The following is a 10,060-nucleotide window of genomic DNA, read 5'->3' on the forward strand; positions in this document are numbered from 1 at the left end:
TTGGATGAGTCACTCGCTCACTCTCTCCCTACCCCCCACTCCCACTTCCCCCTCCGTCTCCCACTTCCCCCCTCAGTCTCCCCCACTCCCCCTCTGTCTCCCCCACTCCCCCCTCAGTCTCCCCCACTCCCCCCTCAGTCTCCCACACTCCCCCTCCATCTCCCACTCCCCCCTCAGTCTCCCCACTCCCCCCTCAGTCTCCCCCACTCCCCCCTCAGTCTCCCCCACTCCCCCCTCCGACTCCCCCCTCAGTCTCCCCCACTCCCCCTCAGTCTCCCACACTCCCCCCTCCGTCTCCCCAACTCCCCCCTCAGTCTCCCCAACTCCCCCCTCCGACTCCCCCCTCAGTCTCCCCCACTCCCCCTCAGTCTCCCCCACTCCCCCCTCCGTCTCCCCAACTCCCCCCTCCGTCTCCCCCACTCCCCCCTCAGTCTCCCCCACTCACCCCTCAGTCTCCCTACTCCCCCCTTCAGTCTCCCCCACTCCCCCCTCAGTCTCCCCCACTCCCGCCTCCGTCTCCCCACTCCCCCCTCAGTCTCCCCCACTCCCGCCTCCGTCTCCCCCCCTCCCGCCTCCGTCTCCCCCACTCCCCCCTCCATCTCCCCCACTTCCCCCTCCGTCTCCCCCACTCCCGCCTCCATCTCCCCCACTCCCCCCTCAGTCTCCCCCACTCCCCCCTTAGTCTCCCCCACTCCCCCCCGCTCTGGACCCCCCTCCCGTTCTCAGGGATGCCTTCCCCGTTGTGGCCAGACTCCAGCAGTGCGCTGAGCGGTGCGCTCACCTCCTCGAAGCTCCCGTCAGCCAGCACGACTGGTTGACGAACTTCAAAAGCAGGTGTGATGGCCGGCGTGAAAACATGGCGTGAGGACGTCGGGACTTCGGCCCATACGGGCCGGAGAATAGCGGGGGGCCAATAAGTCGGGATTCTGGTCGTGTCGGTGGGTCTTTAGAGGCCTTTGCTGGGAATGCCGACGTGTAGTTTGTGCGGGGTTCGGAGAATAGCGGGATGGCGTCGGACCGGCGTCGCCGTGAAAATATGCACGGCCCGCTATTCTTCGAACCGGCGTGAGAGCGGAGAATCGCGCCCTTAAGTTTGAATCATTGGTGGACTGAGTCTCAATGTAGGTCAGCAAAGACAGTAAAGATGTAGAGAGAAGCAGAGGTTTTTATTTCATACAGTACATATAACTGCTGTCAGAAAAGTGGTACTCCTTCTCTGTTGCTCCTGATAGTCTGTGTTTTCATGGAGCCAGCTGTTGAATTGCAGAAACAAGGTTCAATTCACAGTGTTTGTCTCAACCGTGTTGGTCTGACAACTGACCACAGGGCCGTTTGGATGGGACATCACAGTTTCTGCTGGAAATAGAGATCAGGTCAAAACGGTCCCCATAATCAATACCATATCAACACCCTCGATCAAACTTCCAAAAGAATTATTACTTTTATGAGCTACTGGAGGGTGTCCAATTCTCATGAAGCTGTCACCATGGCAACACTTTCAGTAGATCATGATAGAAGAGGAAACAAACTGATTCTCTTTTGAATCATAGTAAATTGGAGAGGCCAATGTTGAAGATGCAGTAAATCATGTGTTTAAAATTAATGGTAAAAAAACTGCCTTAAAGTAGTACTGGTAAAAATTTAATGCACACATATTACCGAGAGGAAATTAAATTTACAACTGCCTTCTGGTGACATGCTTTTAAGTTCAGCTCTTTTGTAAATAGTTAGGTTAGATTCTTTTACAACACAGTCCAAAGTGGTTGAATGGCTGTGTGGTGAACTGTGTTGATTTGTATTAGTTATAGGAAAGACATTGGATTGTGCATGAAGTGGGAACCATATTGCAGAAAATTTTATTTGGCTTGTTCAGCTATTCTTTCAAAATTAGTAAGGGACTTGAAATGGGTCGTGCGTATTTATTTGGGAAACTGAATTGTCGTCATGAGGAATCATGTGAAAAAAGAATTGAATGGAATTAAACTGTAATGCCCATTGAGCCTGCTCCACCACTCAAAATTATCATGGCTAATCTTGGGCCTCAACTTATTTTTCCCGCACATTCACAGTGGGCTAAACAGCTGGCTTGTAATGCAAAACAAGGCCAGCAGCGCGGGTTCAATTCCCGTACCGGCCTCCCCGAACAGGTGCCGGAATGTGGCGACTAGGGGCTTTTCACAGTAACTTAATTGAAGCCTACTTGTGACAATAAGCAATTATTATTATGTCCCGTCATTCCACGCAACACCAAAACTTTATGTTCTGCTGTGTACAACATTCATAAAATGCTGCCAAAGGGCAGCACAGTGGTGCAGTGGTTAGCACTGCTGCCTCACGTATCCTGGCCCTGGGTCATTGTCCGTGTGGAGTTTGCACATTCTCCCTGTGTCTGCGCGGGACTCACCCCCACAACCCAAAGATGTGCAGGTTAGGTGGATTGGCCACACTAAATTGCCCCTTAATTGGAAAAAAAAAGGATTTGGTATTCTAAATTTATCAAAGATAAATACCAAACCTTTGTCCATCCCAGCCTTCAATGTATTTAACATTGGAACATGCACAACCCTCTGGGTAGTTAATTCCAAAGATTCACAACCCTTTGAGTGAAGTAATTTCTCCTCATCTCAGTTCTAAATGATTGGCCTTTTATTCTGGGATTGGGATCTCTTGTTTTCGATTCCTCAACTGGTGGAAACAATCGCTCTGCATCTAACCTACAAAGTCCCCTCAGAATTTTATAGGTTTCAATGAGCTTGCCTCTTATTCTTCTTAAATCCAGAAAATATAACGGGTCATTCAAATATCTGAACATCGTGTTCATCCAGCGCTCGGGAGTCAACAGTCATGCCTGCGAGCCCTCAACTGGGCGCTGTTTAGCACTGGTTTGCACAATCATGGACCAGGCATGATGGCATCTCAGGAGGCTTTGCACGTCATTAGAGCCCCCCTGGATGGTCGGGAACAGGGCAGGTTACTACCTTGGCACTCCCTCTGGCACCCAGGCACTGCCAGACTGGCACTCAGGCACCAGGGGTGAGGAGCGGTTTGAGGGGACCAAAGAAATGATGGGCAGCTGAAGGGAGGTCCTGAAAGCGGAGTTGGGGGAGGGGGGGGGGGGGGGGGGGCTGGAAGGAGACGGTGAGGAGATCGGAGCAGACTTTCAAAATGGTGCCAGTCCTGCCGGCGAGCTCAGGTCCCTAGTGCCGGAAAACTTTCAAAGTGTGGCCTCGACGGTGAGAAATTCCCCGGAGACTACAAAAACAACTAAACGGCAACTGTTGAATGGTGGCATCAATTTCGGCACCGCAGATATCGAGTAACACCCTGACAAACGCGCCCGAAACCGGACTTGGAAAGTTTTCCGGGGAATCTAACCCACGGTCTCATATGCCTGCACTCCAGTCCCCTTGCATAAAGGCCAACATGCCAGGGCAGCATGGTGGCACAGTGGTTAGCACTGCTGCCTCACAGTACCAGGGACACGGGTTTAATTCCAACCTTAGGTCTCTTTTTGTGCTGAGGCTCCACGTTTTCCCTGCATCTACGTGTGTTTTCTCCAAGTGCTCTGGCTTCCTCCCACACTCCAAAGATGTGTAGGTTAGGTGGAATGGCCATGCTAAATTGCCCCTTAGTGTCCAAAACAGTGGCTGGGGTTACAGGGATAGGGTGGGGGATTGGGCCTAGATAGGGTGCTCTTTCGGAGGTTTGGTGCAGACTCGATGGGCAATTCAGGGGTGGTCTCGCAGGGATTCTGTGATTCTATGCCATTTGCCTTCCTAATTGCTTGCTGCACCAGCATGCTAACTTTCTGTGATCTGTCTACAAGTCAACAAGTCTACATCAACACTTAAAAGGTTCAACACCTTTTTAAAAATATTATGCTTTTCTGGATCTGGCATATGACCAGTGTTGCTGCCTCACATTACCACCCAGGAGATTTGGCAGCATTTTCATTTTTTTAAATGTAGATTACCCAATTTCTTTTCCAATTGAGGGGCAATTTAGCACGGCCAATCCATCTAGCCTGCACATCTTTGGGTTGTGGGGGTGAAACCCACGCAAACACGGGGAGAATGTGCAAACTCCACACGGACAGTGACCCAGAGCCGGGATCGAACCTCGGTACTGTGAGGCAGCAGTGTAACCATTGCACCATCGTGTTGCCCTTTGGCAGTGTTTTATGAATGTTGTACACAGCATAACATAAATTCAATGCCAAAGAAAATAAGATAATTATGTTATAAAGCAGTTTCATAACACCTTTGAGAGCCAGAGCGCTAGAGCACTCAAGCGTGAGAGGGAGGAGAGAACCCTTTGGCCCAATGGTTACATTCTAGTCTTCTGAATATAAAGGCCAGCATTCTATTAGCCTTTGTAATTATTTTCTATTTCTGTCCATTGCATTTTTACAACTGTATTCTCAACGTCGCTTTGGGCCTTCACTGCTTCTTGCTTTTCACCAATTGAAAAATATCCTGTTTAAGACCAAATTGGATAAACTCAGATTTCCCTACAATGAAATCTGATTGTGACAGGTTTGCTCATTCACTTAATCTATAAATATCTCTGTAAATTCTGGAAATTGTGAACAATTAATAAAGTATTCTAAATTGAACAAGTATAAGAAATGTCTACGAATTATATTGTGCCTGCGCTCAGGAACTTTGCGCTAAAGAAATTATATTGACGGCTGAAACTCTTGGGTGGTAGGAGGACTTTAGTGTGAAAACCAAATAGTTAAAAGGATCCTGGTTACTTACCTGTTGGTTCCCAGCCTGGCTTTTCTAAAGAGTAAATCTGCCACAGCAAATTATAGAATCCCTCCAGTGCAGAAGGAGGCCATCGGGGCGACACTCACCTTCTGACTGAGCATTCCATCCAAGCTTTGTAGTGGGCTGCAGTTGGTGCTCGCTAACCTGGTAAAATGGAGGCTCCTTGCAGGATGTACCTTGGTGATCTGCAGGCCGCAACTCCTGGGCCTTTACAATTAAGTAGAGCAAAGGCCTTGGGTAAGCTGCTGTCTGCCTGACTGACTCTTTTCTCTACAGCTGTAGCTTGCTGGACTCTCGCCTACTCCGCCTTCTCTTCCAGCTCCAGTAACACTGCGAGCACCAAACCCATTGAAGCCAAACAGAAGTTGTCCCCGGACAAAATCCTTCTGGTGACTCACCAACCAAAACGTCCAAAAAGTTCATAGAAAGCACACTCGCCGTCAAGATGTATGAGCCATAATTAATCTGAGAGCAGCTGGTGAGCCATTTAAATGTCACTTAAAAGGGTGCACTCCACTCTGTTCGCATACACGCATAGTGTGCTGGCTTTCGAATTGGTCATTTGAAGAGTTGATAAAAAGGGCGTTTAAGTCTGAAAACAAGCAGAGGACACTAATTGATATGCTGAAGGGAATAGCAGTGTACCGGTTATGTTTTTGGACTCGCAACTCAGAAGTCTGGACTAACGATCTTGTGATAGGAGTTTGAATCCCACCACGGCAGCTGGGGAATGTAAACCCAGTTAATCAAATAAATCTGGAATAAAAATTTAATGTCAGTGGCAGCATCAAAGTATTTGCCAGGTTGTCATACAACCCACCGATTGCCCATTTTGATGCACCATAAGATCATAAGACATTGGAGCAGAATTCGGCCATTCAGCCCATCGAGTCTGTTCCGCCATCCAATCATGGCTGATATGTTCCTCATCCCCATTCTCCTGCCTTCTCCCCATGACCCCCTTATTAATCAAGAACCTATCTATCTCTGTCTTGAAGACACTCAGTGATTTAGCCTCCTCAGCCACCTGCGGCAAAGAGTTCCACAGATTCACCACCCTCTGGCTGAACAAATTCCTCCTCATCTCAGTTTTAAAGGATTGTCCCTTCAATCTGAGGCTGTCCCATCTGCCACACCTCTGTCGGCAGCACTCTTGCCTGCGAATCAGGGGTTCGTTTAGCTCAGTTGGCCAGACAGCTGGTTTGTAATGCAGAGCAATGCCAGCAGCGGATGTTCAATTCCCAAACCAGCTATGGTTGTTCATGAAGGCCCAGCCTTCTCAACCAGCCTGGGGTTTCGTGATCCTCAGGTTAAATCGCCACCAGTCAGCTCTCCCCCTCAAAGGGGTAAGCAGCCTATGGTCATCTGGGACTATGGTGATTTTATTTTTTTTAACCTTACCCAGTCCAGAATCTGAGCACAGAAATCAAGGATGACACTCCAGTGCAGTACTGAGGAAGCATTGCGTTGTCAGGAGTGCTGTCAATGGAACAAAATGTTAAACAGATGCCCTATCCGCCTACTCAGGTTAATGTAAAGGATCTTGTGCCAGTATTTCATAGGGCAGTGGTGTTATCCACAATTTCCTGGCCAACGTTTATTCCTTCATCGACATCATCAAAATTCAAGATTATCCAGGGTCCCAGGTTCGATTCCTGGCTTGATTCACTGTATGTGTGGAGTCTGCACGTTCTCCACGTGTGTGCGTGGGTTTCCTCCGGGTGCTCCGGTTTCCTCCCACAGTCCAAAGATGTGCAGGTTAGGTGGATTGGCCATTCTAAATTGCCCTTAGTGTCCAAAAAGGTTAGGTGGGGTTACTGGGATAAAGGGGATAGGGTGGAGGCGTGTCGCTTAAGTGGGGTGCTATTTCCAAGGGCTGGTGCAGACTCGATGGGCTGAATGGCCTCCTTCTGCACTGTAAATTCTATGATACTATGATCTGGTCATTATCACATTGCTGTTTGTGGGAGTTCACTGTATGTAAATTAGCTGCCCTGTTTCCTAAATTGCAACAGTGACTACACTTTAAAGTACGTTATTGTCTGTCTTGTGCTTTGAGGCACTAGATGCTTGTGAGAAGTGCTAATGCAAAATGCAAATCTTTCTAGTTCATTAATGTCCTGCAGTGGAGAAAATCTATTGCCTTGGTTGGTAAAAAGGTTTCCAAAAATATGGAGCAAGAAGGGTAGAATGGTGGCACACTGGTTACACTGCTGCCTCACAACGCGAGGGACTCATGTTCGATTCTGACCTTGGGTGTCTGTGTGGAGTTTGCACTTTCTCCCTGTGTCTGCGTGGGTTTCCTCTGGATGATCTGGTTTCCTCCCACAGTCCAAAGATGTGCAGGTTAGGTGGATTGGCCATAATCAATGCGTGGGGTTACGGAGAGTGGGGGACTTGATGGGGCAAATAACCTCCTTCTGCACTGCGGGGACTCTATGAGTTCTTAAGATCTCTGTAATTGCAATAATCACAGGGCATGACCCTGGTAACCGAGTCTGGGAGATATTTAATCCCAACTACTCCTGTATATTCTATGATATCAACGAATTGGAGAATTATAGGTCAAATCATGCTAAGTGATACTCATAACGAAAGTATGAATGAGTTCAAAAGAAGTGCCTTGGTCTATTTTAATAAATGCAGTGAAGAACAGAACAATTGTGAACTAAGGTAGTTCTTAGAACTTAAAAGGTGTAATTCAATGGTCGGAGCGGTAGGCCCATCAGCCAGTTGGGAGGTGGAAACCACACCTTGGCCATTTCCAAAAACCCATTGTAGTGATCTTTACATGGGTATGTACAGAAGGGGCTTATGGGAAATGGAAAGACCACTAGGGGGTAGCACTGGTGGCTATAAAGGGGGAAGCAAGACTGTGAGGAGAACAAAGGCAGAGATTTAGCTCAGGGCTGCTAGTGTGGTCAGGCCTAGTTGTAGTGTATAGAAAAGTTGTAACCTTTCTACTGGTACAGTTCTTAAAGTAAGAGCTCACGCAGTTATTTCAGTTGCGTTACTCAATAAACTTTATGTAAAACTTCTGGATGACTTCGAGCCTTCTTCCGAAAGCCTTTGCTGTAACTGAATTGAGTAGCACATGTTACCTGCCATACAGGTAACAAAACACCCTGTTGAGATTAACTCCCACTGTGGATACTACGGTAAGGCCTACTGAAGGATCATCACTGGACCAAGGTGAGTAGGACATTATCACCAGGGAGTCCATGGTGAGGAGGCGGAGGAGGATCAGTGTACAGGGTGTCACCCCCTGGACCGCTCCTTTGCTGCTGGTAGGTCCTGACCAGTCAGCAGGCATGTACCCCAGAGTTTACCTCATGCTAACATGGCATGGTCCCCACCCACTAGCTACAGTGGAGGCTTAGGTACAGTGCTCTTTTGGAGAGTCAGTGCAGACTTAATGGGCCAAATGGACTCCTTCTGCACTGAAGGGATTCTATGGATTCTATGGAAAACACACTGTGGGGGGAGGCAGAAACCCTGCCACTAGAGATTTCTTTATGGCATTGGTCACGTTTACTGGTGCCAGCTTTTTAATTCTGGATTTTCTTATTATTAAAATGATCTAAAGTTCTCAAATTTCCGTTGTGGGATTTAGAACATAGAACATAGAACAGTACAGCACAGAACAGGCCCTTCGGCCCTCAATGTTGTGCCGAGCCATGATCACCCTACTCAAACCCACATATCCACCCTATACCCGTAACCCAACAACCCCCCCCTTAACCTTACTTTTATTAGGACACTACGGGCAATTTAGCATGGCCAATCCACCTAACCCGCACATCTTTGGACTGTGGGAGGAAACCGGAGCACCCGGAGGAAACCCACGCACACAGGGGGCGGACGTGCAGACTCCACACAGACAGTGACCCAGCCGGGAATTGAACCTGGGACCCTGGAGCTGTGAAGCATTTATGCTAACCACCATGCTACCCTGCTGCCCTGAACTCATATTCCTTAAATTATTAGTCCTTGCCTCAGAATTATTACTGTAGTCGAATGATCGTCACTCTACCCTGCCCCTGAGCACTAAGTTGCTGTTTTGGGAAATGGAAAGCTTCATAGTGCTGAATAACACTGTGAAACAGAAGGGAGCAAGTTTCACTGACTCCTGCCTTTCTTTACATGGCCCAAAAGTGTTTTAAACTGACAACAGATTGCCAATATGGAAAGGCATTCTATTCCCCAGCACTAACTTCCTACAAGAGAAAAGAAATCCAAGCAAAAAAGGATTTCCCTTTTTTTATGGCCCGAAGTAATAGAGGAAACTGACTGTCTATCCTTAAGTGACATTGCACTCATGCCATTTCCTCCTTTGTTGTCAATCACATGGCTATAAACTAGACCATTGACAGAAAGATTCATGGCAGGGAATTTTTACACATTATGAATATTACATGACTGAGATGTTAAGGAGGACAATCTTTTCTGGTGGCCTGAATAACAGGGCGGCGGTGGGGAAATCAACATAAAATTGCAATTACTCTGCCATTTTAATCTTAATTGAGGGCAGCACGGTGGCGCAGTGGGTTAACCCTATTGCCTCATGGCGCTGAGGTCCCAGGTTCGATCCCAGCTCTGGGTCACTGTCCGTGTGGAGTTTGCACATTCTCCCCGTGTTTGCGTGGGTTTCGCCCCCACAACCCCAAGATGTGCAGGATACGTAGATTGGCCATGCTAAATTGCCCCTTAATTGGATAAAAAGAATTGGGTACGCTAAATTTATAAAAGAAAAAAAAATATCTTAATTGGTTTCTTTGAGAACACAGAACTTTTCAAAACAAAAGAAAGTATATTAATATAAAATAAAGCAAAGGATAAAATTTACTAGAATGCCAATTTAAAAAAAATCATTCATGGGATGTGAGTGCCACTGGCTCGGCCAACATTTATTGCCCATCCCTAATTGCCCTTGAGAAGGTGGTAGTGAGCTGCTTTCTTGAATCACTGCAGTCCATGTGGTGGATAGTGCTGTGAGGAAGGGAATTCCAGGATCTTGACCCATCGACAGTGAAGGAACAGCAATATAGTTCCAAATCAGGATGGTGGGTCACTTGGAGGGGAACTTGCAGATGGTGGTGTTCCCATGCATCTGCTGCCCTTATCCTTCTATATGGTAGCTGCCACAGAAGCTTGGGTGAGCTGCTATAAAGTATCTTGTGAATGACACATACTCCTATATGTCGATGGTGGAGGGAGGTCGGTGGTGGTGATCGGGTGCCAGTCATGCAGGCTGCTTTGTCCTGGATAGCATCAATCTTCTTCAGTGT

At 47.7% G+C, this 10,060-nt stretch overlaps 1 long non-coding RNA gene across 1 annotated transcript; it reads right to left on the bottom strand.

Moving 5' to 3' along the window:
• Nucleotides 1-1,147: 1,147 nt before the first annotated feature.
• Nucleotides 1,148-5,214, bottom strand: LOC119977356. The gene is made up of 2 exons (XR_005463184.1): nucleotides 4,859-5,214; nucleotides 1,148-1,356 (listed from the first exon to the last, which is right to left on the bottom strand). It is a non-coding gene; the product is annotated as an uncharacterized LOC119977356 (long non-coding RNA).
• Nucleotides 5,215-10,060: the final 4,846 nt, after the last annotated feature.

This window comes from Scyliorhinus canicula, chromosome 1, assembly GCF_902713615.1.
Source record: "Scyliorhinus canicula chromosome 1, sScyCan1.1, whole genome shotgun sequence".
Lineage (NCBI taxonomy): Eukaryota > Metazoa > Chordata > Chondrichthyes > Carcharhiniformes > Scyliorhinidae > Scyliorhinus > Scyliorhinus canicula.